General features: G+C 44.5%; 1 protein-coding gene across 5 annotated transcripts in view; it reads left to right on the forward strand.

Moving 5' to 3' along the window:
- Positions 1–4,804: 4,804 nt before the first annotated feature.
- APBA1 (amyloid beta precursor protein binding family A member 1) overlaps positions 4,805–27,832 on the forward strand; it is a 215,195-nt gene continuing 192,167 nt past the window's right edge. For 2 of the 5 annotated variants that reach the window (XM_070495554.1, XM_070495558.1), the window contains exon 1: positions 4,872–5,033. The gene's annotated coding sequence lies outside the window, so the exon portion shown is untranslated. Of the gene's footprint in view, positions 5,034–27,832 lie in introns of all 5 variants that reach the window. The other 3 variants (XM_070495556.1, XR_011497275.1, XM_070495557.1) reach the window with 3 other exon arrangements.

Here is a 27,832-nt window from a genome sequence, read left to right on the forward strand (position 1 = left end):
TGCTCTAACAATAAGGCACATGAAATAGAGCAACGTAGTCTGACAACATTTTCTAGAAGTCTGTGGTATTTGAAATAAGCCTGGAAGGATAAATCAAATCTGGAAAAAATGCTTTAGAAATGCAAAATGACCCTATAGTTATTTTTATGGCATCTGGTTAGGTAATGTTGTCAGTTTTTACTACATTTTTAATAATCTTATTTTTTCAAATTGTTAAAGTCATATGGACATTGTTAAAATTTTTTTAAACCACCAAAACCTAGAAAAAGGAAAATAACCCTACTACTTGAGTGGACCTCTACTAACATTTTGATGTGCTATTTTTCTGTGCACTTCTTAACAATTATTATCAACTGCCTACATAATTTTGTATCCAGATTTTTTTCAGTTAAGATGAGAACTTAAACTTTTTTTCATGTTATTAGGAAAAAAAAAAATCTGTGGATGTGGTGTCTTTAATGGCTGCAATAATATACCACTGTAAAGATATCTCAATCTATACACAAATTCCCTTATTACTGTACATTTAGGTAAAGTTTCTAAATTTTCACTAAGCCTGAGATGAACAAGGTAGTTGATGTTTTCATTTGTCTCTGTCCATTTCCTGCTCTTTGTGGTACCTAGATCTGGCTCTATTCTCAATGGGCCATGCTGTTTGGGGAGAACTGACCCACCTCTAGAAGTGGGATCCACGCCATTGGCCATGGAGGGGGGTTCATATGGCACCAGAGTGTCTTTCAATGTATCAGATAAACTTAGTCATACTACAAAGTTTTGGTTGGAATCATTAAAGGGCACAGTGAATGTGATTCAAGAAAAGGAGGAAGGCTGACCTGTTCAGGAAATAGAAAGGAAAACAAGGGGACCTCTCTGATGCCAGGACAGAATTTATGTCCAGAGAATAAGCTGGTGAAATAAGAAGCAACATATAAAAGTAAATGTACTAAAGTTTAGGATACGCACATTTCATAATTGTCACTTTTGCCCATACATTTTATTTTATTTTATTTATTTTTAAAGATTGGCACCTGAGCTAACAACTCTTGCCAATCTTCTTTTTACTTTTTCTCTTCCCAAAGCCCCCCAGTGCATAGTTGTATATTCTAGTTGTGGTCCCTCTGGTTGTGCTATATGGGACGCTGCCTCAGCATGGCCTAATGAGCAGTGCCACGTCAGCGTCCGGGATCCGAACCGCGCCCAGGATCCCAACCGGCGAAACCCGGGGCTGCTGAGGTGGAGCGCACGAACTTAACCACTCGGCCATGGGGCCGGCCCCTGCTCATACATTTTAAAAGTTGTGACAAAAAATGACAGTATTGTAGATTGGAAAGGTTGCTGGATTACCAAATGTGAGCAGAACTGAAATCCCCAAGTAAAACCTCATTACCGGAAGGTTGTTGAGTGTTTGTCCTACATACAACCTCAGCTCCTAAGTTGAAACACAAGGACTGAGAGAGAAAGAAAGTAATCACTAAAGAACCTGAAACCAAGGGAAAGTAACTACTGCTACCAGCAGAGAGAAGCCCAGGTTTGGCTGTCTAGAATCCTACCAAAGGCTGAAAGACATGGTCATACTCTTGTGTAGGCTGAATGAATCGAGTGAATCCTGGAATCTTCAGGTCTTTGCTGACAAAAAGAAACCTGAATGAATAAAAGTTCATGCATCCCCGCCCTCTTACCAAGCGCCAAACAGTGCTCATACCAGTGAGAGATACTTGTAGGCACAGCCAGACTGATGGAGTTTGGGACTCCAGAGATCATACTAAAGGAGCCAGTGGGAGACAAACGAGTTTGCCTCTAATATGAGGTTCTAAATTGGCCTGCACACAGACTTCTGATCCACATGCAATGGTGGACAAGGCTTTAATTTAAACCCAAGTGACTTGGCACAGTGTCTATAGTATTGTCACTCACTACAATGGCTGGCAAGTTGCCCGTATTTTATATACTGCCTTCTGAATAGCAGTTTTGACCCTTATTAAAAGAAGTAGGTGGATACAAATATTTGAAGTGGCTTATAAGAATATCTATAATAAACTACGAAAATGCCAATAGAGCAGGCATAGGAAAAGTATAGAATAGAAAAACAAGACCAAAGGAAAAGCTAAGACATAGACATGAATGTCATATGGGTCCACACATTTACTACAATGACCTGCAAATTTGGGTTTGAGTTTCCTGACAGCCAAGGCACAAAGAGTAACATGCGTACTTAAGACAATGATTCGCACTGTCCATAAGGAATAGGCACGCCTGTGTTTTTGTGGGAGGGTGGGAGGAGGAGGAAGGAGGGAATTTTCCAGATATGAATATTTGGTAAATTAGTTTTGGAGGTCCCTAAGCTGCCATTATGACAATTATTATTTTCCTTTATATGGCACTTAATACTTTGCAGAGTAATTTCAACACACTTTCTTTAATCTGCACAAAAACCCTGTGATGCAAGATTTGAGGGGAAGCTATTATTAAAGCAATAATGTGTCTCTCACTCATGCATCAAGGAAGTTAGCTTCACTGGAAACACAACACAAAAGCAGAAGATAAGCAAAGATCTCTGCGATAACAAACCAAATGGCACCAAGCGTACACACAGAAAAGGGCTTCTCATTCAGAATCTGTATCCCCTTCCTGAACCTGAAATTCTAATAAAATTAATTTCGTTCTAAAACCTCAGCAGATTAGAAGTAACAAAATAGAGACTACTACAGAAGGGTACTCTGAAAGCCCCAAAACTGATGGGTGTGATAGCAGAGGCATGAACTAAAACCATATAAAAGAGCGGTGAGTGTACAAACTGAAAACCCTAAACACTCACCAAGTAGCATGGGCAAGGATGTGTCATGGCCTCAAAGTCTCTTTTCCCAGGACGCTGACCCTCCATGAATCAGCTGTTCACATAGCTACCTCCCCCATCTTTCAGGAACTGAAATGTTATCATGGTCACCAGCTCTCAACTCTTACAGCCTTTCAGTGACCTTGCAAGGCTCATAAGATGAAATCCTTACTGAAAATGGCCCATGAGGTCCTGCAGGTGCCGGCTGCTGCTGGCTGCCTGTCCAGCCCTCTCACCTCCCTTCTCACTTCAGCCCCACCTGTGCGGGCTTCTGCCTGGCCGTCTGGCTCTCTACCTGGAAGTCTCTCTCTGCTGCATCATTTCCTTGGAAAATTTACTTAATCCTGGAGTCTAGATCAGGTTTCCCTGTGAACCCTTAGCACCTCTGGATTTAAGAAGTGATCACAGTGGCACTTATTAGTCTGATTGTTCAATAGCTGTTTCCTCCAGAGTACTGCGAGCTCTGGGACAAGGACCATGCCTTGGAATACATACTGAATACTTACTGAAAAATAAAAAAATATGGAATGCCACAGGACCAGCATGATACATCTTCCTGGTATATAATATTTCAATCTTACTAAAAGATCTTTTGGGGGAGGGAGAAGCTATTGTTTTCTTTATGAAAGCAAAAAAAAAAAAAGATTCATTGTGGAGTAGAATGCAAAATTCCTATGAATTTTACAGCTAAAACACAAGACTTCAAGAATGCTTCAGGCTACGCCCCCAGATTTTTCTGGAGGCATTGTGCTTAAAATAAGATGGAAATAAGGTTTGGTAAAAGATCCATTTCCCAAGGGATCTGGATAACCAAGGCTCATCTTTATTTCCCTAGGTGAGAATACGTATAGGAAGAGGGTTTTGCAAACTATAAGTCTTTGTGCAAATATAACTTATTACTCAGAAATCTGTGTCCCGAAGAGGAGGAATGATTCGGCTCATATCACACTGCCAATTACGGGTGAGGCTGGCGCCAGAACCCAGGTCTCCCGAGGCCTGTCCAGCCCACTGCTTTTCATTAACGCAGAGCACCTGCCACCCGGCTTCTGCCGCACAGGTCCCCTCATCCTTCCCTCTCAGCCATATCCGGGGCTGATGCCCTAAGCTAGGCTCAAATGCACTTTAAGTTCTGATCACCCAGAACTGCGAAGCGGGTGGCAAAACCAAGTCCAGCATTTCCCAGCATCATAATCCAGAGGCTTTCTGCTTTTCCCGCAGGACCAAGGAGTTCCCTGGAGGGCTGCAAACGCGGCCGGCTTCGCTCGGGCCCAATCCAGAGAGGCTCTCCCCCTAGCGGCGAAAACGCAGGACTGCAGCGCGTTCCAGAGACACCGTGAATCTCCCTTTCTGGAGGATTCCTGTGGCCACCAGGCTGAGAAGTGCCGGCAGCATTTAAGGGGCCTGGGAAGCGGGAAAGCTCGGTAGTAACTAAAGCAAGAACACACCGCAGGAGCCCACGCGGCCGCCCGGCTACGTGGGCCTGCAGCGTGGCCTGTTCCTGCGCGCAGAGGTTGGCCACAGCTGCTGCTTTGGAAACTGGGGACCCCCTTAGACTTCCATCGAGGAGGGTGGAGGTCCTCGTCGGTCCCCTCGGGGATGCAGCCGCAGTTGCCGCTCCAGGCGCCCGGCCCGGAGCGGGAGGAGGGGCCCGCGAGCCCAGGCGGGGCCCGCGCACACCAGGGCTTGCCTGCTTGAGCCAGGGCGCGAGAGGCGGCGAGAAGCACCAGCGCCCCGCACGGCCAACCACGCCAGGCTGGCGCGCCCCGGCGAACCGCGGGTGGGGCCCAGCGTCCCGCTGCTTCGGGCTCGCGCGTCGCGCACGCGCCCGGGTGGGCGTGGGAGGCAGAGGCGCTACTAGCGCGCGGCGTGTGCGCGCGCGCGCGCCCCGGAGCCCCCTCCCTCGCCAGCCGGCGCGGCTCGGCCCCGGCGCGCGTCACGAGGGGCGGGAGAGTGGGGAGGAGGGGGTGGGGCCGCGGGACCGGAGGGGCCCGAGCGGCGGCTGCGGAGCCGGAGCCGGAGCTGGGAGAGGGCGGCTGCGGTCCCGGCGGCGGCGGCGGCGGCGGCGGCGGCGGCGGCGGGAGAAGATGGTGGCGCTGGAGGTAGGAGCGGCCGGAGCGGAGCTTTATTCCCAGGCTTGGCACCAACGCTGTCATTAGCGCCGCCTGCTCCCGCGGGCCCGCGGACCCAGCTGTCAGGCAAGGTATCACCGCCAGGGAGGGGTGGGTGAATGGGGGTGCGTGGAGCTGATGCCACCCCCGACGGAGCCCGAGTCCTCGCCGAAGGGCGCCCCTGGGCTCAAGAGGGGCTGCATGGAACAATAGTGCCGACGAGCGGGGACAGCCGGCGACATCCAGGGGGCAGTGCCTTTAGCCATCGAGCAAACCGGGCGGGGGAAGAGGGCGTTGAGGGTAGGGATGCCTGGTGTCCGGTGCGCTCTGAGATGCCGGGCTGTGGGGGCAGCAGACGGGCCTGATGACAGACATGGCAAGACTGTGTGTGTGTGTAAAAGGTACAGCCAAGGGATGGGGGTGGCGGACCGAAGGTGTTGGGGGATGACATTTCCAGGAATCCCCGCTAGGATCCCTCATCCCTCGGCTGACTCTCCAGGAGAAAGTGTGGTGATGGCAACGATGAGGTGGGCAGGATGCACTTGGTGTGTGAGTGTGGAGGGAGGCAGTGGGGTAGGGACGGATTTGTAAAATCCCATGTGTGTAAGTGTGTGTGTGTACTCGTGTGATTGCATTCACGCTCCCCAAGGTGCACTCCAGACCCAGGGATCTGCTGGTGCCCTGACTTACTGTCACCCGCTGACTGTGGGACCGTGTTTGTTATTTTGACCCTGCAACTCTGAGTGCAGTCTCCGTTCTGCTCCTGCATGTGGATGGCCCGGTGTAGGCATTCTCACTTCCCCTTTCTCTGGCCTCTTGCTGTGCAATGTGGAAGTGTGCATGTAGCTTTGGGCACATGGCAGGGAAATAGGATAATGGTTACTCTTCGTGGTTTGCTGGTGTCCCCGGTTTTGAAGGGAGCTTCCATCCTGTGACACTTCTCTCCTCAGCCCCTGTTCTGTAAGGGGCTTACACGCCCTGACTCTGCAGTTTCTATTGTTTATTTCTTGTCCAACCTGAAGAAGAAGGGTCTTTAATGGCCACCTTCATTTCTCCGTCCCCACAACTTCAAATGTCAACTAGATCTTCTCCTTCCACATTTAAACCCTGGAGACCTTATGACTGAAGAATGGGTGGTCTTTATGTTGGTTCTTCTAAAATGAACTCCAGAGGTGTGTATAGAGAGATTGGGGGTGGGGGGAGCATTTAAAAAGAAGAAAAAGATCGTACTGAGAAATCTTTGGTACCCCTTTGATCATCGTCACACAGGCAGGGCGTTTTCCTTAGGAAAAGGGATACTTTATTTCCACTGCTGGTGACATCCACTCTCCCGGCTTTCACAATGGCTAGATGGTGCCATGTATCATTCGCGAACTGAAATCCTCTGAGACCCATGGTGGTGGGGTCCCAGGTCACTGAAGTCTGCTTTCCTAGCCAATGCAGCCTGCTAGTAGGGAATTTGGAACATGTCAGGCTGGCAGTAAGTCACCAGGTGGGAACCCGGACACAGAATTGCATGCAGAGTCTATAGCTGTCTAACTGTCTCTGTGTGATAAAGATCGGCTTGTGTGGGGTTGGGTAGAGAGAGATAGGAAGGGAGATAGCATATTCATGTGTGTGTCCACTGCAGTTTGACTTCCTAGTCCTACATTTCTCCTGCGCTATTTGTAGGAATGGATACGCCTTTACACTTAACATCTTGATACTTCTGTATTAAAATGCTGTGTGACTAGATTAACCTGCTTAGAACGCATTTTAACCACAACACCTTAAATTCTACTGCATTGCTGTCAGAATCCAAACTGGCTGCCCCGGTCCTCTTTGAAAAGCCAGTAGCAGTCGTGGCTATACAAGTAAATATACAACACGTTGGCGTCAAAGGTTTCTTTCTCAAAAATTTTGTTTTGTTTTGGCAAAGGTTGCATGATACTGTCATTACATTGATAATAATAAAACTATAGCTATCCACATATGGTTGTTTTCTTCCCATTTATCTTCTCTTAATTAATGATGATATATAGACCAGATGCTCTTCAAGCTGAACTTGAAGTGAATTTCCCCATGTCCTTCAATTTGAGCCTTCTAAAATTTTAATGTGAAGTTGTTGGATCTCATCCAAGATTTAAGGATAGATTTATAAAATGAATTTCGAATCTTAGTTCTTTACTCTCTTGTTAGTTCTGCCAATTTCTTTCTGAGAAAAGTACTTAGGGAATTTAAAAGGCATTCTAAGAGGTTTCAGTTTTTTAAAAAAGAAGTTTTCATTTTTATATTAGCAAGTAAAATCCAGAAATGTAAAGGTCTTACAAGAAAGTTTAAGAATATTAGGAATTACCAAGGTAAATCAACTGTTTAGAAAAGGAAGAATTCTACGACACACAATTGATGACTCAGGAATTAGTGATTTCCTTTCTAATGTAAATGTGGCAATTTTTTAAATGCAAAGCCTGGCTTTTCTAAAGATTTGACTGGTAAGGTTAGTGATACAGCTTGAAGCCTGTAATTTGGTCTGGTAAGTAGTTGTACCTTTTTCTGTAGGGTGCAGTAAGCCATTTGTTTCATGTGGATGCATTTTCTTCACTTAAAGTAGCATTAATGCTTTTCTTTCCCATTATTGGGTCTCTTAAAGGAGTTTGTTTTTCAGAAGACTTGGAGGTAAAAGACATTTGAATATTGACCTGTGGGGCCAAAAGGAATAAACTATGATATTGTGGGAAATGGGACTTGTAACCTACAAGAAAGAAGTAATTGTTGCTAAAATTGAGAGAATTTCAAGTACTAAACCCCCAAATTAACCCTTTGGGTTACCATCATTCATTTACAAATGTTCGTTAATTGCCTGCTGCATCTCAGTCATGGTATACCTTTGCATAAGGTTTGGGAAATGTTGGGAGTGCTGGAGATTTGAAGAATAAGGAAACTTAGATCCCACCCAGGGAAAGTGCGTGGCCTGGAAGGCGAGACAGGGCGTGCATGTCACTAACTGTAAAAATGGTGGAAAATGGACAGGTGCCGAAAAAGCTGTATTCCTGCAGTGCTGTGGGAATTCACAGGATATAAAAATGACTTCCAATGGAAGAAGAAGGGAAGGTTATGTGGAAGAGAGCATTTCAGCTGGGATTATATAGGTGGCGTCTGGGCTGGCAGGGAAGGGAGGGCACACTTAGCGGAGGAACATAGTGCAGCAAAGGCTTGGTGCTGGGAAGTTGTGTGCTTGCACAGACAACAAAGAAGGGTGGGTTTTGTCTAGAGCTCAGGGAATGCCAAGAGATGTAATGAGAGATAGGGTGAGGGAGGTTCCTTCAGGGTTGTGGAGCAACTTTTATGCGGATTTTATTCAGTAAATACTAGGGAGCCATGGAAGGTTTCTGAGGAGGAAGGTTGGCAGGTTGAGAACTGTGCTTTAGGGTGAGAATCTTGGAGCATTGTGTTGGACATAAGGAAATGAGAAAAGATTGGCAGTAGGGAGACCAGGTAGACTCTAGTCACATTAAGGATAAGGGGAAATGAGGCAATGGGGTAAAAGAGAAAGAGACAGACTCAAGAGCCAGGGTGCAGGAATAATTGGAATGCTGAGCAAGGAAGTGAAACGTCATTGTCAGCTTAGGTGATATGTGTGTGTACACGTGCGTGTGTTTACACACTCATCTATATTGCTAGGCTATGATGTAAACTGTATTCTCACTAGGGATCATGGTCAAAAAAAGTTAAAAAGCCACTGAAACAGAGTGTGATCCACTTTAGGAAAGTCCACTATAAAAATCCCAGTTCATTGAATAGCCACAGGAAGGGGTAATTATTCCCAGGGAGTGGAGTTTCTTTAAATGGCAAGCTCTTCCTCTGCATTTAAAATATGCTTCAATTTACAGGAAAAAAGGATTTATGTACACCTTGCCAAGTATACCTCTTCTTTAAAATAAGGTGTACCTGTCAATGAATACAGAATTGATCTCTAGATACAAAATGTATCAAAAATCAGAAACATAAATGATGACATCGTTCAGAATGATGGCTAATCAAGTCCTTTATGAAATAAAACATTGCTGTATTTTTCATACTAATTAATCCACCCTGGAGCAGAAGAGGAGGGGGCTGGAGAGGAAACTTAGTGGGCAGGGATGGTTTCACCACCTCCACACCTTGACGACCTCCCACCACCACTTTGCATATACAACAATAAGACGAGACTTCTATTCCCCCCCAAATTATATTACCTCTCATATTATTAGGCATTATCAAAATTGCTTTCTTCTGAATGCCAAAAAGCAAAAAGCTTGTTATCTCCAAGATAGTAGGAATTGAAATCAAGCAATTCGTTAATGCTGGATGTGGTTCATTGTCAGAAAAGAGGTTCGGAGAAGGCTGAGGAAGAAGGAAAAAAGAAGTTTCGCTTTGGGCATGACAAGTGTGTGCAAATGAAGGCACTACATTGCAGGTGTAGGTCTTCAGAGAGAGGTTAGAGCTACAAAGAGAGATTTGTAAGTCATCTACTTAGGAGCAATTTTGGCCAGTCTCAGGAATGGCCAATAAAGAAAACAAAGCAAGAAGACGCAAAGGGTAGTAGGGGTGGGGTCCTTTGGGGATGTCCATATGTTGGAAGGGAAAAGAGAAAGAAGAACAATGTTAAATAAGGAGCAGTTGGAGAAAAATGGTAGAAATAGTATGGTGTCATGGAAGCTGAGAAAGGTGAGGGGAGCCACCATCATTCATAGGTCATTCAAACAGCATACCGCACGGGGATAAGGGTGCAACAAAGGAAAAGCCATTGGATTTGACTCCTGGTAGAAGTGGCAGCCAGGCTGCAAGGGCTTGAAGAGTGCGGGTGATGTATATGGAAAGTGGTGAAGACAGACTTCTTTGTTAATAAGTTGGGTGGTGAAGAAGGACAGAGAGTTTGATGCATCAAAGAATGGCATAGTATAGAGAAGATGTCTTTAGTAGTATATAGGAAGACTTGAGCCTGCTTTATAACTGGAGAAGAAGAATCCATTGAAGGGAAGAGAGATTGGAAATATAAGGGAGGGGCTAAACTGATGGAGTGTAATCTTCAGGAAGATGGGAGTGTACTGGATGGAGGCAAAGGAAGGACTCTTTTTGAGACAGAAGCATGGGAATTTTGAAGCGGTATAAAAGGAATTTGGCTACAGTCTTCTAAGTAAAGTGAAAAGAGAGGTGGGCAGGTTGAGACCATGAGTAAAATAACAAAAACTTGGAGTATGAGCTGTGGAAATGTAGTACTGAGTCAATTAGGGGTGAATAAAAAACTATCATTCAACTATGAGGGCCTCCTGCATTTTGGAGAGTATGAATTTATAGCGGAACCAATCAGCTCTATGTATTTAGCCAGCCCTGGTAGAAATACTAGCAGGGTCACCCATGATGGACAGGTTTCCGTGGAATTTCCAGACTAAGACAGACTAGGAAAAAGGACCTGGCCACTCACTTCTGGGGAAATTATCTGGTACTTCCAAAGCATTATTTGATACAGTGACGAGGATTGTGCAAAAAAGACCGGGGAGGGTTCTGCCCTGCAGTACACAGGCTCGCTAGGAGCTGGAATCGACTCAGTGACACAAACAATGAAATTTGAGTTTGACAGCTACTTGTGTATTTTTTGTACTAGTGAGCATTAAATGTTGTTACCGTGGTTCCTCCTTCCTTTAAACTCAATGAAAAGAGAAAAACGTTTACCTTTAAAATTAGCTGAATAAAAGACTCCACTTGAAGTATTTCCTGTGCCTATTCTCTCAGGAATCGCTGACTTTAAAACTCGTAGTAAAATAACGGAAAAAAGCATAAATGTGTTCAAGAAAATGGGGTTTCCCTATCTATAAAGGCAGGATATGGCTTTAAAGTGAAGTGTAAAGTTGATTTTTCACAAGAAAAATCAAATATGGCACCTCACCCAACACTGTACCCATTGAAAGCACTCGATAGATATTTGTTGCATGAATAAATTAATTTTTTATAAGCTAGGTATAATATCTAAGATCGAAAATTTCAGGATTTCTTATTTAGACCGTGGACATTGAATGAGTTGCATTCCATGGCCTATACAAGTTTCTGATAGAATCAACACAATTTTTTAAATTCATACCTGCTACATATGTTGAAGCTTTACAAAAAATTTTTTTTCACAAAATAATTGTGCATGCTTTAGACCCTTGATTTATGGGGCTGTGTCACGATTCCAGACGGGTTTATGGAACTTCAGCTGTGCTGAGGGATGATTTTGAAGTTCTAATGGTGAAATCATTTATTCATTCCTTCAGCAAACATTCATTGAACACCTTCTCTGGGCCAGACACTATTTTACATGCAAGGGATACAGTGTGTGTGTGTGCCTGTGTGTGTCGGGGAGAGTTCCTACTATCCTGACCTTCTAGTGGGAGGAGATTTAAAAATAAATAAGCAAATATATAACATGTCAGGTGGTGGTAAGCGCTATGAAGAGTAAAGCAGGGAAGGCAATAGAGCGTGAGAGTGTAGGGGTGCTGCTGTTTTATAGAGGGTGGTCAGGGAAGGCCTTGAGCAGAGGCCTTAAAGAGGTGAAGGAGCGAGCCATGCAGATAATTGGGGGAAGCGCCTTATAAGCAGAGAATATCAAGACGGAGGGGCCTCAGGTGGGAACGTGCTTGGCATGATCAAGGAACAGCAGGGCAGCCTCCTTGGTTTCCTTGCTTCACCTGCACGCATTGTATGAGACCTGATTGATGGAGCAGTCACTTAAGGGACCCCGCAGTGGGGTGCTTTGCCTTTTGGTATTGAATGAGTAGCCCATAAGGCTGTATCATCACATACCATGTTTGGGCTAACCTGAGTGAGAGTTAGTTCTGGGTTTATGAAAAGATGGATGCCCTCAATCAAACATTTAAGTTAGAAAGTTTGAAAAGTGCCTCTGTCTGGGTAGTGATGACATACTAGTCAGCTGGAAGTCGTCTCTCTCTTGGAACTGCCATGTCACTCTTCTGCGGTCTGAATCTTCTTTGGTTACGGGGTTTCTTTTCTTCCTCCATGTTTCATGTCCTGTTCTCAAATGTAAGATCCTTCAGGCTAGAATGATGTTTTGTTCATCTGGGTATACCGTACGACCCTCAGAAAAACTCTTTGCATTAGTAAGGGGTCATCAGGTAGTTAATGCAAGAAATGGATGAGACATTTCCAAAGGTCTAAGTAATTCAGGTTAAAGAATGAGGGTAAAGCTCTTTTACCTTGATTTCTGCAGACAGCTGTTTTTCTAAGAGGACACAGAATCACCACATGATGCTGAAATAGTTTATGCCTGCAGGCCTGAGACAAGGACTTGGTGCAAATAGTTTATCTGGGAGGCAATCTCAAGAAGCATGAATGAGCGAGTGGAGAAAATGAGACAGGGAAGGAAGGAAAGCCAGTAAGAGGTGGGCTCATGAGCACGCTGCCGTTGTGGGCAATGGAGGCTCGGTTCTGCTGGTGTCATGTAGAATGCACTTTATGATGGTCCACCAAGCAGTAGGGAAACTGGGATGTTTATCCACCATTCGATGCTGGGAGCGTTAAATCGCCTGTGCTTTAGGGCTACCAATATTAGCCTGAGCAAGCTTCGGAGGCACCGGAGAAAGCCATTGGGTAGATGAGCAGAGAGGCAGTGTGGGCTGGAGGTTGGAAAGCTGTCGGTGTGCAGGGGAACTGTCCATCAGAGCTACAGGAGAACTCAGAAGTGGGCTGAGGGGACACGGGGCAGTATCAACAGCCTCCGTTCCACATGGCAAAGAGATCTCATAAGGAATTTTTTAACAGATAAGAATTGGTTTGATAGTTATTGGTATTTTAATTTACGGATTTTAATGTATTACAACAGCTACCTGTGGTTCAGTTCACTCAGAAGCCAACTATTGACAGCCTTCAGCTGGGATGCAGATTACCATATATGCCCATGTATAAGGTATCCTTGATTATACACTAGTCCTCAATTTTCCAATGAGATGGTTTTAAAAAAGGCTTTACATCAACTTGAATATGCACATTTTAAGGATATAGATAAAGAGTGAAATTTCTACCTATATTTAATTAGTGGTATAAAATTAAAATCACATATAAAATCAATTATATAAAATAATTTAGAAATATGATATCCTGCTTTCACATTTTGTGATGTCATTTATTCAAAAGTTGCACATGTTTCTTTGACTTAAGAGTCTTTTTCATCGTTAGGTCACTTTTGGCATATTCATTTTTGTCTAACTGGTTTGAAATATAGTACTTCTTGAATTTCTTTTTTCTTTTTTTTTTTTTTGTCAGGCAGCTTGGTCCTGAGCTAACACCTGTTGCCAATCTTCCTCTTTTTGCTTGAGAAAGAGTGGCCCTGAGCTAACATCTGTGCCAGTCTTCCTCTGTTTTGTACGTGGGACGCCCCCACAGAATGGCTTGATGAACTGTATGTAAGTCCATGCCTGGGATCCGAACCCACAAACGCCAGGTCACTGAAGTGGAGCACATGAACTCAACCACTACACCACCGGGCCAGCCCCTTGAATTTCTGTCTGATGCTGCCACTACAGACTTTATTCCAAGCCCTGTATGCTCATTCACATATCATAAAAACATTTGTTTTTTTCCTTTCTTCCTAAAGATGTATATTCATGATCTCTACAACCTAGCACTTCTGAGTGAGTTCTATGGGGACATCCAATACAGGCAATTGTGGAGGAATATTTACTTAAATTGGTGTTAAAATCTTGGCCTCTTTTCATTCATTTATCCATTCTGTTTCAATCATGTGACCTCCATAAGCGTCCCTATCTGGTATTGATTGTGGTTGTTTCAGGCTGTCTTCTCCAGATCGTTCTCAAGTAACCTTTGAAACATACCTCCCCTTCTCATGAAATTGTCAGTCTTACAAGGTAACATGTTTCTGACTTGGTTTCTCCCTTTAAAATCAGTTGCCATCACCTCCAGCATTAATGAATTAATTGCTTGATATCAATTCCTTTATTCTTGGAGATAATAGACTTTTTGGCATTCAGAAGTCACTGAGAGAATGCCTCATACTATGGGAGACTTTATATGGATTCAACCATAAGGCGACTTTCTCTTTTCTGAAATATAATTTTGGGGGCAGTAGAAGTCTTGTCTTGACTTTGTATATGCAAAGTGGTGGTGGGAGGTCGTCAAGGTGTGGAGGTGGTGAAACCATCCCTGCCCACTAAGTTTCCTCTCCAGCCCCCTCCTCTTCTGCTCCAGGGTGGATTAATTAGTATGAAAAATACAGCAATGTTTTATTTCATAAAGGACTTGATTAGCCATCATTCTGAACGATGTCATCATTTATGTTTCTGATTTTTGATACATTTTGTATCTAGAGATCAATTCTGTATTCATTGACAGGTACACCTTATTTTAAAGAAGAGGTATACTTGGCAAGGTGTACATAAATCCTTTTTTCCTGTAAATTGTAGCATATTTTAAATGCAGAGGAAGAGCTTGCCATTTAAAGAAACTCCACTCCCTGGGAATAATTACCCCTTCCCGTGGCTATTCAATGAACCGGGATTTTAACTTTCCTCAAGTGGATCACACTCTGTTTTGGTGGCTTTTCTTTTTTTTTTTTATGAGGATGATTGGCCAGGAGCTAACATCTGTTGCTAGTCTTCCTCTATTTTTCATGTGGGACGCTGCCATAGCATAGATTGATGAGCAGCGTGCAGGTCCGTGCCTGGGATCCGAACCTGCAAAACCGGGGCCACCAAAGCAGAGTGCATGAATCAATGGCTTTTAAACTTTTTTTGACCATGATCCCTCATGTGGATAAAGTTTACATCATAGCTTAGCAATATAGATGAGTGTGTGTAAATATGCACACATGCACAGACACACACAAATGTATCACTGAAACAGAAGTTTTACTCAACAATACTGATCCTTTATTATGTGTAATACACTCTGATATTTTCTATTCTATTCTGTATGATTGCCAACCCGCTAAACTGATTTCAGCACTAATGGGTCCTGATGTGCTGTTTAAAAAACACTGTTCTATTGTATTAGCTCCATCAAAAGAGTGCTTATTTTCTTATAGTATGAAATAATTTCATGTCAGAGTTTTGGGTTTTTTTTCATTTGTTTCAGTTCATTTGGATATTTGGTAGTGTGGGTGTATGATGTCACAATAATCCCAAAGGGAAACTAATTTTGAGTAGATATTTTATTTCCAAAAGAAGAAATTATTAGTGTGGAAAATGGAAAGTGGAGTAAGATGAATGGATTGGTTCTTAAATCTAGTGGCTTTCCTGGGCGGTGTAAACCGTGCCCAGCCAGTGGGCCCCGACCTGCACTGCTTCCTCACTGGTCTGGCTGATCTCTCCCCACGGTCCTTTCCTGCCCGTCTCCCTTCCTGCCTCTTTCCCAAGCCGCCGCCCCCAAACGCTGGGAGTTCTAACTGTTCAGTTCAATTACTTAATTCTCAATTTCAACCTAATATATTTCTTCCAGATGTTAAACTGGTTTTTACACCCACTTCTTTTCCAAATAACTTGAAAATACAAGAATTTTTTTTTTTTTCCTGAGCTCATACCTAGGGGACTTTTGTCCTAGAGGAGCTAGGATTTGTTCCACAGATGGAGTGTTTCCATAGTGTTAGGTACTACGAAAGTCTAACCTAGTGTTGTGTTCAGGTGTTATTGCATCCTTTGTGGCTCTCTGGTCGTCTAATGTAATACATATGAATTCCTATTTTAAAAGCTCAGCAGGCTCCCCATCCAGTGAACGAAAACAAGTTAACATTACGACTATGGTGTGCCAGGCATCGTGCTAAGTACTATACACTGTTAACTGATTCGCTTCTCCGCGTGATCTCCTTTACTCTTCACAACCACATCAGGTGAGGACTTACATTGTGGACAGGACTTTGAGGCTCTCAGAGGTTCCCTTAGTGACTAAAGGACAGGGCTGGGGGGCTCACTCCTGGTCTGGGGATAGGAAACTTCCCCAGCAGCTCCCGAGGTCTCCTTTGTTTTGGGGCCCAGCAGCCCCCGACCCCACCTGCCCAGCTGGACTCCCCGTGTATGATGCCCTCATCTCACATGGGAGGGCTGTGTGTGTGTGTGTGTAGCTGTTGTACCACTCCAGTCTTGGCACCACGGGGTAGAAAGGGTCAGGACAGGCTTAATTGAGTGCTCCCATTGATTAGCCACCATTGCATGAGTCCCTAGATGGGGCTGATCCTCAGCTGCCCCAGCTGTAAAAGGGGGAATGGTGAAATTGCCCTTCCTATCTCTTCACTCCAAGGCCTCTGGGAGGGTCAGTGAGATAGAAGGGGCTATGGAAAAGTCGGGTGGATGTCACCCTGCCTTATAATGACCTTGGGCAGAAGTGACATCTCCTTCCTCTAAAGCAGGGGTTGGCAAGCTTTTTCTGTATAGGGCCAGATAGTACATAGGTTTTGCAGGCCATAAGGATCTCTGTTGTAGCTTCTCAGCTCTGCTGTTGTAGTGCCAAAGCAGCCCTAGACAATATGTAAGCCAAAGAGTGTGGCTGTATTCCAGTCAAACTATTTATGGACACTGAAATTTGAATTTCATATCATCTTCACATCTCACAAAATTTGGATTCCCCTTTTGATTTTTTTTTTTTTGAGGAAGATTAGCCCTGAGCTAACATCAGCCACCAATCCTCCACTTTTTGCTGAGGAAGATTGGCCCTGAGCTACCATCTGTGCCCATCTTCCTCTATTTTGTATGTGGGACGCCTGCCACAGCATGGCTTGACAAGTGGTGCTAGGTCTGTGCCTGGGATCCGAACCAGCAAACCCTGAGCTGCCGAAGCAGAGTGCCCGAACTTAAACACCATGCCTCTGGGCCAGCCCCTCCCCTTTTGATTTTTTTTCCCAACCATCTACAAATGTGAAAACGACTTTAAAGTCTCGGGCAGTGGAAACACAGGCAGTGGTCTGGTTTTGTCCCATGGGACTTAGTGTGCTGCATCCTGGTGTGCACAATCACAGCACTCGGTCCCACTTCTTAGCCAGCCACTGCCGTTCACTTTGGACCACAGCAGTGCATGTTCACTTTGCTCCGTCTTTCTCTTGTCCTCCCTTCCAAAATACACACCCACCCACTGACATTTTTCATCTCCTTTGGCACTGGGAAAGATAAAGCAGATAGATAGCATGCACATACGCACACACATATATAGTTTATTCTGAGTACATGTTTGTTGAATAACTAGGGACGAGCAAATCTGTTGCTTTGCTGTGTATCTTTATTTTTCCATCTTTAAAAGACGTTCTGCCTATCCTCTAGTAAACCTTTGAGAACGATTGAGTCAACTTCTGTAATTAAATTTATGGGTTTTAAGGTTCATGTCTTAAAGGTTTTTTTTTCCCCCATGCTATTAACCATAAAAGGAAAAGAATGTCAGGGAAGATAGAAGGGAAAAACAAACAGACAAAACAAAACCAACATTTCAGCATAAAAAGGGCTTCTTGCAGAATAAAGTGGCCAGACGTTTAGCTTTGGTCCCTTGGGCTTTCTGTCCCTGGAGGGAGCTCTGGGGGCTGAAGTGCTTGTGTCTCAGCTGCCAGCAGCTCTGCCTTTTGCTTTGCTTTCCCCCAAATTTAACTCGGGGCCAGAACCTTGTGCATTTGGCTGTAAGTCAAGAGGACCTGGTGGAATGTGCTTTCTCTTTTCATCTGTGTCTCCCCGACGTGTGCCAAGGAATCCTGCGCATCTCTGAACAGCCAAGCCTTGAACACTGCTCCCATTTTACTTAAAGTATAAGCCCGGGAGTGAAATTATGAGGAAATATGTAAATTTAAGTTTTTCCTCTCAAAATGAGGTGGGCAGAAACAGGGTGGTGGAATTATAAGTGTGTGCATGTCTGTTATTTTTCCAAATATACTGTGATGAACATGTTGCTCTGTGAGGAAATTATATAGGTGCGTGTGCATGTGTGTGTTTTGAAGGGTTAGGAGGAAAGGAATATGCTAGAAAATTGGAACCCAAATCATTAGTAGTATGTACACCTTATTAAAATTTTTTAAGGAAAGGAATAATTGTCAGCTTTCGAATAAGCACTTAACTTTTTTAGTCTGCCAAAATATATTGATTCACTGTAGCCTGGAAAAGGATCTACGGCTGGTGTAAAATAAATTATAAAGTGTGCTTTCAACTTGGCATAAATTGTTCCTGCTCTGGTGGATGATGTCTCGCCTTGAAGACAGAATGTTAAGCCGTCGTTAGAAGTGCATGTTATGTTTGAGTCAGGTGAGATATCTGAAGTCTGCCTGGGGAAGAAGGGAGGCTGAGGGGCTGGCGTTTTGTTCCCGTTAAGTCTCAGCTGCTCCAGGTGAGACGCAACATACTACTTACTGGCCGTGCAGAGGCTCTTTTCAAAATTACTCTTAATGGATGGAGGCAGTGGGGCGGGGTGTGGGGTGGCTTACCAGAGAACTGCAAGGTGGTGAGGAGGTAATTATCCATCTGTCTGCAGTTTCTTTTGTAGAATGAGGCTCCCTTGATGAAGTAAAGGGACTGTGTTTATGAAGGCGGATGATTAAGGTTTCATTCATTATGTTATCTGCACCGTGAATCTTTCCTTTTCTTCTTTCTGAGGGTACTTTTTCCCTTTCTTCCCACCCCCTCCTCTTTCTTCCACTTGGGGAATTACAGTGGGCTTGTTTACATCTCGTGGCTTATTGGGGTTGCTCCCTTCCATACTGGAGGTTTTCGGCAAATGTCTGGTTATTGTTGATTGTCCGTTCGCAGGGAGGCTGTGACCCTGAAGCTGGCCCAGAGGTCTGTATTAGTCAGCAGGGTTCGTAGAGGTCTTCCGTTGGGTTCCCCAGAACAGACCCCGAGAAGAGGGTTGGTGTGTGCGGGTATCGCTTTAAGGACATGCTCCTGGGCAGCAGTCAAACAAGGGTGTGCTCTCAAGGTCCTGACGGTCGGGGAGCTGAGGAGTGGGGGTCGGCCTCAGGGTTGTCCCCAGCGGAGTCAGTGAGGTTGGTGGTTCATACTCCATACCTGTCAGTCATTGGGTCAGGGCTGCAGGGTGAAAGGGTTCTATGGGGGAAGGGGACATAAATTCTCAGGTATTTCTGGCTCTTCACATGAAAGGGCAAAGCTAGTGCAGTCCTCCTGAAAAGAGCCATAGGTGCTAGCTGTTGGCCAGGTGAGGATCTGGGCAGGACCCCAGCTTTGTCCACCAGCAGACCCAGGGGCTTCTGTTTGGGGTGGTCAGGCAGGGAGCCATTCTGTTGCTTCATTGGGAATCCCCAGATGCCAGACTTTTTCCTGAGAAGTAGCTGTTGGCCCCTGGTGATATTTGAGTGTTTCATGGAACAGAGGGCTGGGATCCAACTGTCTGGTTACAGTGACGCTCCTGTTTCCAGCGCCTCCTCAACCCTGTCCTTCGCTGGGCCTGCATCCCTGGGTTCTACACTCCAGTCAGTTCCAAAGACATGTTTTGAAATCTCCTGTTTGTGCATATTCTCTCTCTCATTCTCTTTGTGGACTTATACCTTATCTATGCCTTTATACTCACTTAAGTGGAGTCTTGAGAGGAAAGGATAAAAATACGTGTGGTCCAATCTGCCACCTTTAACCAGGAGCCGCTCTACACAAAAGCTAAAGTAGAAACTTGGAATGAATTCACACACACACACAACATGCCTCAACATTTGTGTTCCTGCAACTTCATAGAAATAGACTAATAGTTGGGAATTAGCTATCAAGTATTATCTAGCAAAGTGCTATATTAGCCAAAAGGAATAGTTAGAATCTGTTAACGACTGTTAGCTGGATAATGTGAACCAGTGGCTACTGTTGATATCTTTGAGCTGAGCAAGGGGATTTCTGGCTTCCCCAGCATTTTTGGACCGTAACACCAGACACAAGTCAGTAAACTGCTGATGTCAGCATGAACCATGGTTCCCATGTTGTCACATCAGAGTTAATCTTGGCAATTAACTAGCAAACAGAAACCTAAATAATAACTTCGGCAGGCTCCAAGAACACTATCTTGTTGTTCAGGGAGTCTCAGATTAAAGAAACTGCCCTCTGTGTGTAGCAGGTTTACTGAATGAGCTAGGCTCTGTAGGATGCAGATGGCAACTATCTCTACTTCTCTCGTGGCTCCTTGGTACCCACTTAACAGACGTGTCTTCTCCTCCCCATTGGGATAAAATCTGGAGTAGGTCCCTTAGGTTTCCCAGTTACTTTTAAGTGGTGAAAAGTTAAATCCAGTCTATTAATCACATAGTGCAGTCCAGTGTCATAATGAAAATTACAAACTCCTGCCTCATTTTTTATTTTTAAAAAATACAGGGGCTGGCCCGATGGCACAGCAGTTAAATTCACACGTTCTGCTTTGGCGGCCCAGGGTTCCCCGGTTCGGATCCCGGGTGCGGACATGGCACCGCTTGTCAAGCCATGCTGTGGTAGGCATCCCACATATAAAGTAGAGGAAGATGGGCACAGATGTTAGCTCAGGGCCAGTCTTCCTCAGCAAAAAGAGGAGGATTGGCAGCAGATGTTAGCTCAGGGCTAATCTTCCTCAAAAGCAAACAAAAAAATGCAATGTAACTTGAACACAGTAAAGAGCAAAAATCTCAAGTGCCAGTTTGTTGAATTTTCACATATTCAAAATCCCATATAACTAGCAGTTAGATCAAGATATAGAACATTTCCTGCCTCACCTGCTGGCTCCCCAATACCCTTTCCCAGTCGATATCAACCAGCACCCCAAGGGTGACCACTACTCTGATCTCTATTACCATAGATCAGTTTGCCTCTTTTTAACTTCTTATAAATGGGATCATACAGTATATAACCTCTTGCGTCTGACTTCTTTGTTCAATATTATTTTAGAGATTCATCCATGTTGTAGTATGAATCTGTAGTTCTTTCCTTTTGATTGCTGTTTGGCCAACCACAGGGTGAATATTCTGAGTTTATCCATCCTTCTGTGGAAGGACAGTTGTGTTGTTTCATTGTGAACATTTTTGTACATTTACTTTGGTGCACATATGCACTCATTTCTGTAAGAGTGGAATTACTTAGTCGTAGGATCGGTGTATGTTTAGGTTTAAAGATATTGCCTGTTTTCCAAAGTGGTTGTACCTACTGACACTCCCAATAGCAGTTTATAGAAGTTGTGGTTGGTTCCATATCCTCGTCTGCACCTGGTACCATGCCCTTCCTTTAGCTTGAGCCATTTTGGTAAGTGTGTATTGGTATTAAACATGTCTAATTTTAAATTTTCACCTCCTCCAGCTCAAGCAGGCTGCTTCTGTGGAGCCCACATTATGACCACAGGAAACACACACCCTTTCCATTTGCACCACACAACCCTCTCTCTCTTTGTCCTGCTAACCCTAACTAGCTCTTAGACTTCTCACAGCATGAGTCAGACACTGGCACCTGGGTCCCATAAACTCCAGAGGACCTGTGTCCAGCTCCTGGAGTTTCTCTTGAAGCCTTCTTTACGCAGTGTGTCAGTCTGCTAGGGCTGCCATGACAGAATACCATAGACTGAGTGGCTCAACCAGCAAAAATTTGTTTTCCCACAGTTCTGAAGGCTGGAAGTCCAAGATCAAGGTGTCAGCAGGTTTGGTTTCTCCTGAGGCCTCTCTCCTTGCCTTGTAGACAGCTGCCTAATCACTGTGACCTCATGTGTTCTTTTCTCACGCATGCACATTCTGGATGTCTCTTCCTGTTCTTATAAGGACACCAGTCATATTGGATCAGGGCCCCACTTCATTTAACCTTAATTGCCCCTTTAAAGGCCCTGTCTCCAAATACAGCCACATTGGGGATTAGGGCTTCAGCATATGAACTTGGGTGGGTGAGGAGTACAGTTCGGTCCCTAACACTTGGATTGGTGTCTGTGTCGGGAGAGCATTCTGCCAACTCTCCAGCAACACTTAAAGTACTCAAACGGCACTCAGTTTTGGTAAAGTACAATCAGTCATGATTTAAACTACTAGTTGGGAAGGTTCTTTTTTTTTTCATAATAGAAGTAAAACACATATAGTAAAGTGCACAAAGAACACACATCTTCAGTGTTCAGTTTGAGGAATTTTGCATATGTGGAAACCTGTGTAACCGTGACGCAAATCAGGATATAGGACATTGCCAGCACCCCACAGATTCCCTCATACGACTTCCCCGTCTGTACCTGTTCCCCCTCCCCTGAGGTAACCACTGTTGTCACTTCTGTCATCGTTTGTCAGGTTTGATGATTCATGAACTTTATATGAAGAGAATCACATATGTACTTTTTTTCATCCAGATTCTCTTACTTGGCATAATATCTGTGAAATATATCTATGTTGTGACGTGCGTCAGTAGTTTGTTCTTCTCGTTGCTGTGTAGTATTCAACTGTAAAAATACATAATGATTTGTTTATCCATTCTCCTGTTGATGGACATCTGAGTTTTTTCAGTTTTTGGCTCTATGAACAAAGCTGCTATGAACATTCTTGTATTTGTCTTTCTGTCTTCATTCATATTTTTTGGGTATATATTTAGGAGTGGGATTCCTTGGTCATAGGGGAGGTCTAGGTGGAAACATTTTAATCAATCGTTTTTATAAGAAGTACCTTTCTGTTTGATGTAATCCTAACATATACTCTTCACAACTCAAGGGTGGATGTGGGTGTGCGTGCTCTGCTTTAAGGCAGAGATGTGTTTTGTTGATTTTTTTCTGATTAATTTTATTGTCTAGCTCAGTTAACTGAATGTAATTTTGATATTTTATATTTCAGAGGTAAATGAGGCGTATGCTTGTGAGTTCACTGGATACCGAACAGGTTATTCATGCATATTTGAGGAATGTTTTTGTCACACTCTGTTAAGAAGCCAACAACCATCCACTAACAGGCATTGTGTTTATTTTATTTGAATCAACAGGGTTATGCATTGAGAATATTTTCATTAAAAATAGTTTTATGTACAACAAAACAAGCTAGCACATATTTTAATTTAACATTTTAGTTTTAAACATTCATTGAGTCCCATGCTAGCCAAAATATACCAGTTTTAGCTAGAATACTGCAAAGCAACTTTAAAAAACACCTAGTAATAATAAAATGGCATTTATGTATTGCTCACTATAGGTAACCTAAAACACTGCTCAAAGCACTAAACATACACTCATTCATTTAATCCTCACAACAACCCTATAAGGTATGCTATTATTGTCCTCATTTTACAGATGAGGACACTGAGGCACAGAGAGGTCAAGTGACTTGCCCAAGATCATGCAGCCAGTAGGTAGCCAGGGTCCAGAGTCTGTGCACATACAACCACTAGACCTGCTGCCTTTCCACTCAGTCTCTCGTCCTTCTATTTATGCATGGGGAGGGGGCTGAGGGAAAGAGCATTCCTGCTTTTTCAATTCCTAGATGTGTTCTCAGTTTGGATTGAAGCTGTGGCAGTTAAAATCTTTATTATTACTTTAACAGATTCCATTAATCAGATACCTAACGATGCCAACCTGCTGTCACTATCTTAAAAAAATCACATGAAAAGAATATGTCCCTCTCTCCTTTTTAAGCCCTGAAGTCATATTGGGGAGATCTGTGGGGCGAGGGGAGACTGCATGTTCCTACAGATCCTCCGAGGCCCTGAAAAACCAGCCCTTGTCTGGCACGAGGGTGATGCTGCGTGAGATGGGCCTTCACCACCAAGGCCTGAGCACAGCTCCTTTCTCAGCATTCACCTTGGGTGCATTCATTCTACATGCATTTGCTGTGTGTCGACAGTGCGCCCACCCTGTGCAAGGCCCTGGGGGTTGATGGGAGTGGAGCCCATGTGGCCCCTTTCCTCAGGAGACAGACACTCACACAAACCGCACAAATGTCATTGTTGTCATTACAACTGCTAAGTGCCATGAAGAAAAGTGAGGGTGCTTGCGTGTGATGGGGAGACCTGATCCTGTCGGGGTCACCCAGGAAGGGCTCCTCTGGGGGAAGTAACTGAGGTGGGCTGGAGGAAGGAACTCTGGGCAGAAGGAAGAGGGTGCCCCAAGGCCCTGGGAAAGGGAGGGTGTCTGGAGGGGACAGTGGGGGTCAGCTGGCTGGACACGTAGCCAGGACCAGGTCAGGCAGGAGCTCCAGGCCGCTCTTAATTCTGAGGACAATAGCAAGCCATTTTCACGTTTTGAATAAAGGGAAGACATGATCAGATTTGTGCTTTGCTATGACACTAGATTGGAAAGAGGGCCGAAGGGAAAGCGCATTTGTAAGCATGGTGCAGAATGGAAAGTGATTCCCATGAAGCCCCTTATAGAACTCCAGTGGGGAGGTGGTGATCTGAGATACCGCTGGCAGAAGAGCTGGGAGAAGTGGACAGACAGGAACGACATTTAGCAGGTAGAGTCATCAGGACTTGGGGATGGCTTGATGTGGGTGGGGAGGAAATGACAGGCATCATGGCTGACTCCAGGGTTTTGTTCTGTGCTGCTGGAGGATGGGGTTTTCAGTCACTGACATGAGGGATGGGAAATGGAAGAGGACTCTGTTGGGTGCATGGGCAGGGAGTGGAGAAGACTCTCACCTTAAGGTGTCTGTGAGGCCTACAAGGAGGGGTATACGGTGGATGCTGAGATACAGGAGTCTAGAACTTGAAGGGGAGGTCTGGACTAGAGATTATGCTCATCGAGCATCATAGCTTTAGAAATTAGATTCATGCATCCATAGGGATGCCTTGATTTGGTAGATCAAGTGCTTTAGAAAGGCAGCGTGGATGAGCAACAGAGCAGAGAACCAGGAGCTAGACTAGTTGAACTGCCCTTTCTCAAAGCTTCAGACCTCTCGTCTACATCTGGAGTCCTAAATCCATAGAGCTCTCCATTAGCCTGGGTGGTCCATGCTCTTAAATTGAAAACCTCTCTGTGGCTTTCAAAATAATTTTTACCCACTGTGAAATGGACAAATAGGTTGAAAACAGAAATGGCTGAGCAGATATGGTTTTACCAATTTGTAAGCATTTGATCAGTTTGCTTTAAAATAAGTGAATGGTTTGTGTAAAATGTTTATAAACATGTTTACATGTAAGCTTGGTTAAGAGTAAAGTTTATAATGTCAACTGCTGAGTAATTGGAAAAGTTATCTCTTTGTCCTGGACTTTAGGGATCTTAGTGCCGCTTATTCAAGCGCTCCTTGTATTTATTGTGAGGTTAAACCCGTTTATGTATTCCGACCTGGTCTCCTAACCTTGTTCTCATCTCCCTTGAGATTTCCCCCAAGGGCACTGCTCTTGGTGAGAAACGGTGAGGCCACGGGTCTAGCGGCCGGACTGTGAGGAGCCAGCACCGAGGACTGTTAACCATGCTCTTCACTTCTTGGCTGATGACTAGCCCTTCACCTGTCCAGACACGGTAAACAAGGACATCCAAGGTGCCTTCCAGCTCTGACCCAGGGCTGCTGAATTCAGCCTATGCCAGGGCCAGCAGTGTGGCCCAGCTTGGGCAGCAACAGCAAAAACTCTCCGGCCATGCAGTCTTGGCCTTCCAGCCCTGTCATTGTCACCCCCATGTTCCTACTCCTGGAGAGGCCAGCACCAAAACCCTGCTCAACAGTCTGCCCATGTTATTAAAAAGGACCTATCACTAGCTTCACTGGTCATTAAGCACCTTTTGCTTGATTTCCTAGAAAACAATGCTGTCAGAAACATGTTATCTGAAGATCTCCAGATACTCAATTGTATCTTTGTATTTTTGTGTGCTCATGTCTTTATATTTTGATGGCGTGCATTCTGGAGCATTAAGGAAGCAACTTCTAAGGCTTGATTGTTTGAGGCTAGCTTTTCTGTTTAATGACAGGCGTATCTTACACGGTTGCTTTCGTGACCTTGAATTATAACTTAAGAATAAATTTGAAGAAAATGTTGTCAGGAAACCTGGGAACGAAGTGATTGACTTTGCTTATTGTCTACTCTGAAAGCTGTCAGATAGAGATTAGGTGTAATATTTGGAATTTGGCTGGCTATTTGACCGTGCTTCTTAAAGCACTTGCCGTATCCAGCTACTTTGCAAAATGCTGATAAACTCTTGGGAAGATGGGTGTGTCTTTATGACTTGATTTTAAGAGTAATGATTTGTAAAACTTCAGTGCTTTCTCTGAAGAGGCAAGGAATAGTTGAGGCAGAACCTCAGATTTGAGGTGCCGTGATTTGCTTCCTTTTCATCTACTTTGTGAAGAAAAAGGTTAAGAACCATAGATAAGCTTTCTAGGCTTGAACAGTGCCTGCTTTCTGAACAAAAAGAGCTATAATCCCATTAAAATGTCTTGCTGCTAATGAAACCTCAGGGCCCAGCTTTGGATATTTTATTTGATGACACAGGTTTTTCGCTGCTGTTACTAAGGCACTGAATCCTGTTGAGGGGTTCTGAATATTAAGTAGTGGTGCGTTTCCTGACAAAGCAGCAGAGAGGAAGGCTGCAGGCCGGATTGGCAGCCCATCAGGGGGCTGTGTGTCTTCTCCTCAGTTACAGGTGGTTGAGACAAGCCGTCCACGACCCTGTGTTCCTGTGTGTCCTGGGACTTAGGCATGGAGGGCTCTGAGAAGCCTAGAGAAATGTCTTAATCACAGGTCCCTGGGTGCCTGGGCGTGTCTGGAACCACAAAATCACATCCCTCAGTTCCCCTCCCAACTCTGGAATCAGATGAGAAACAAAAGGCGGGAGACAAGTGGAGCTCTGTTACTGATAGAACCCGTTGGAAACTGTGCCTTAGGTGTGCAGCTGCCAAGACTGTCTGGAATTCGTCTCGCTCACTCTCTCAGCCCTGGCACAGCGGCAGCCTGTGCTGCGTAAGCTCACCTGGGGACAGAGAGCGGACTACAATGTGCCCTCCCGTGGGCAGGTGGAGGTGAGAGAGAGGGGAAGTGTTGCAGCTGGGCCTGCTCAGGACTTCCTCCTAACTCTCCCATCGTGCAAGACACACCCCTTCCCATGAGGAGGGGTGAACGTTGAGTGGAGTAGGGCCAGACAGGCCAGGAGGGTACTCCCAGCGAATCCCTCATGGGAACGTCAGACCCAGGGAAGGAAGATGCTCCTAAAACATTCCAACGGAGATGGGAAGTACCGATCAGCATACCTGCAGAAAAAACCAGACATGTTTCTTTATGTCCGAAAATATTATTTTATCAAAATTACACATGCACCATAGAAAACTTGAACTGTATACAAGCAATATGAAGGAAATCAATATCACTCATTATCCCACTAGCCCGAGATAATCACTGTTAACATTATACTGCCATCTTTTCGTGTATGTAACAAAAATACAGCATTTGTACTATTTTATATCCTGCCTCTTTTCACTTAACGATATCATAAATGAGTTTTAATATATCTAGAAAATGATGCCTAGGAGCTTATTGAAATAAAACTTTTCCTATTTTCTGCTTCCTTATATGTTAGAGGACTTGCTTTCTACTGGATGTAAGATTAATGAATGAATATACATGTATAGAACTCAAAGTAAAATAAAACATTTACAGTGTTAATGTGTATTGTCAGGGTTTTTAGATGCAAGCAACAGAAAGTGACCCTGGCAGAGGAATTATTGGGTAGCTCACAGAATTGTTGGGAGAACTGAGATGAAGATTGGGCTTTCTGGAACAACACCCAACACCAAGCCTCAGAACTGGTCTGACAAGAAAATGCCACCTCTCCCGAGCTCTCAATGACAGGCGACTTCTGTGCCAGGACCTTAACTTTATCGCAATTGCTGGCCCCACCATCACTGAAGCTACTTCTGTGTCAGGTACTCAGCCACGCAGCCCCCGCGTCTTCTGCCACTCTCTTCACTGAAGAGAGAATGAGCTCCCCTTCTCCTTTTGCATCATGAGCTCCTGAGTCCACCCCGTGCAGGTTTGCCTGGTTGGCAGAGCCCAGGTCATGGGCCCTT

This window comes from Equus asinus, chromosome 23 (assembly GCF_041296235.1).
Source record: "Equus asinus isolate D_3611 breed Donkey chromosome 23, EquAss-T2T_v2, whole genome shotgun sequence".
Classification (NCBI taxonomy): domain Eukaryota; kingdom Metazoa; phylum Chordata; class Mammalia; order Perissodactyla; family Equidae; genus Equus; species Equus asinus.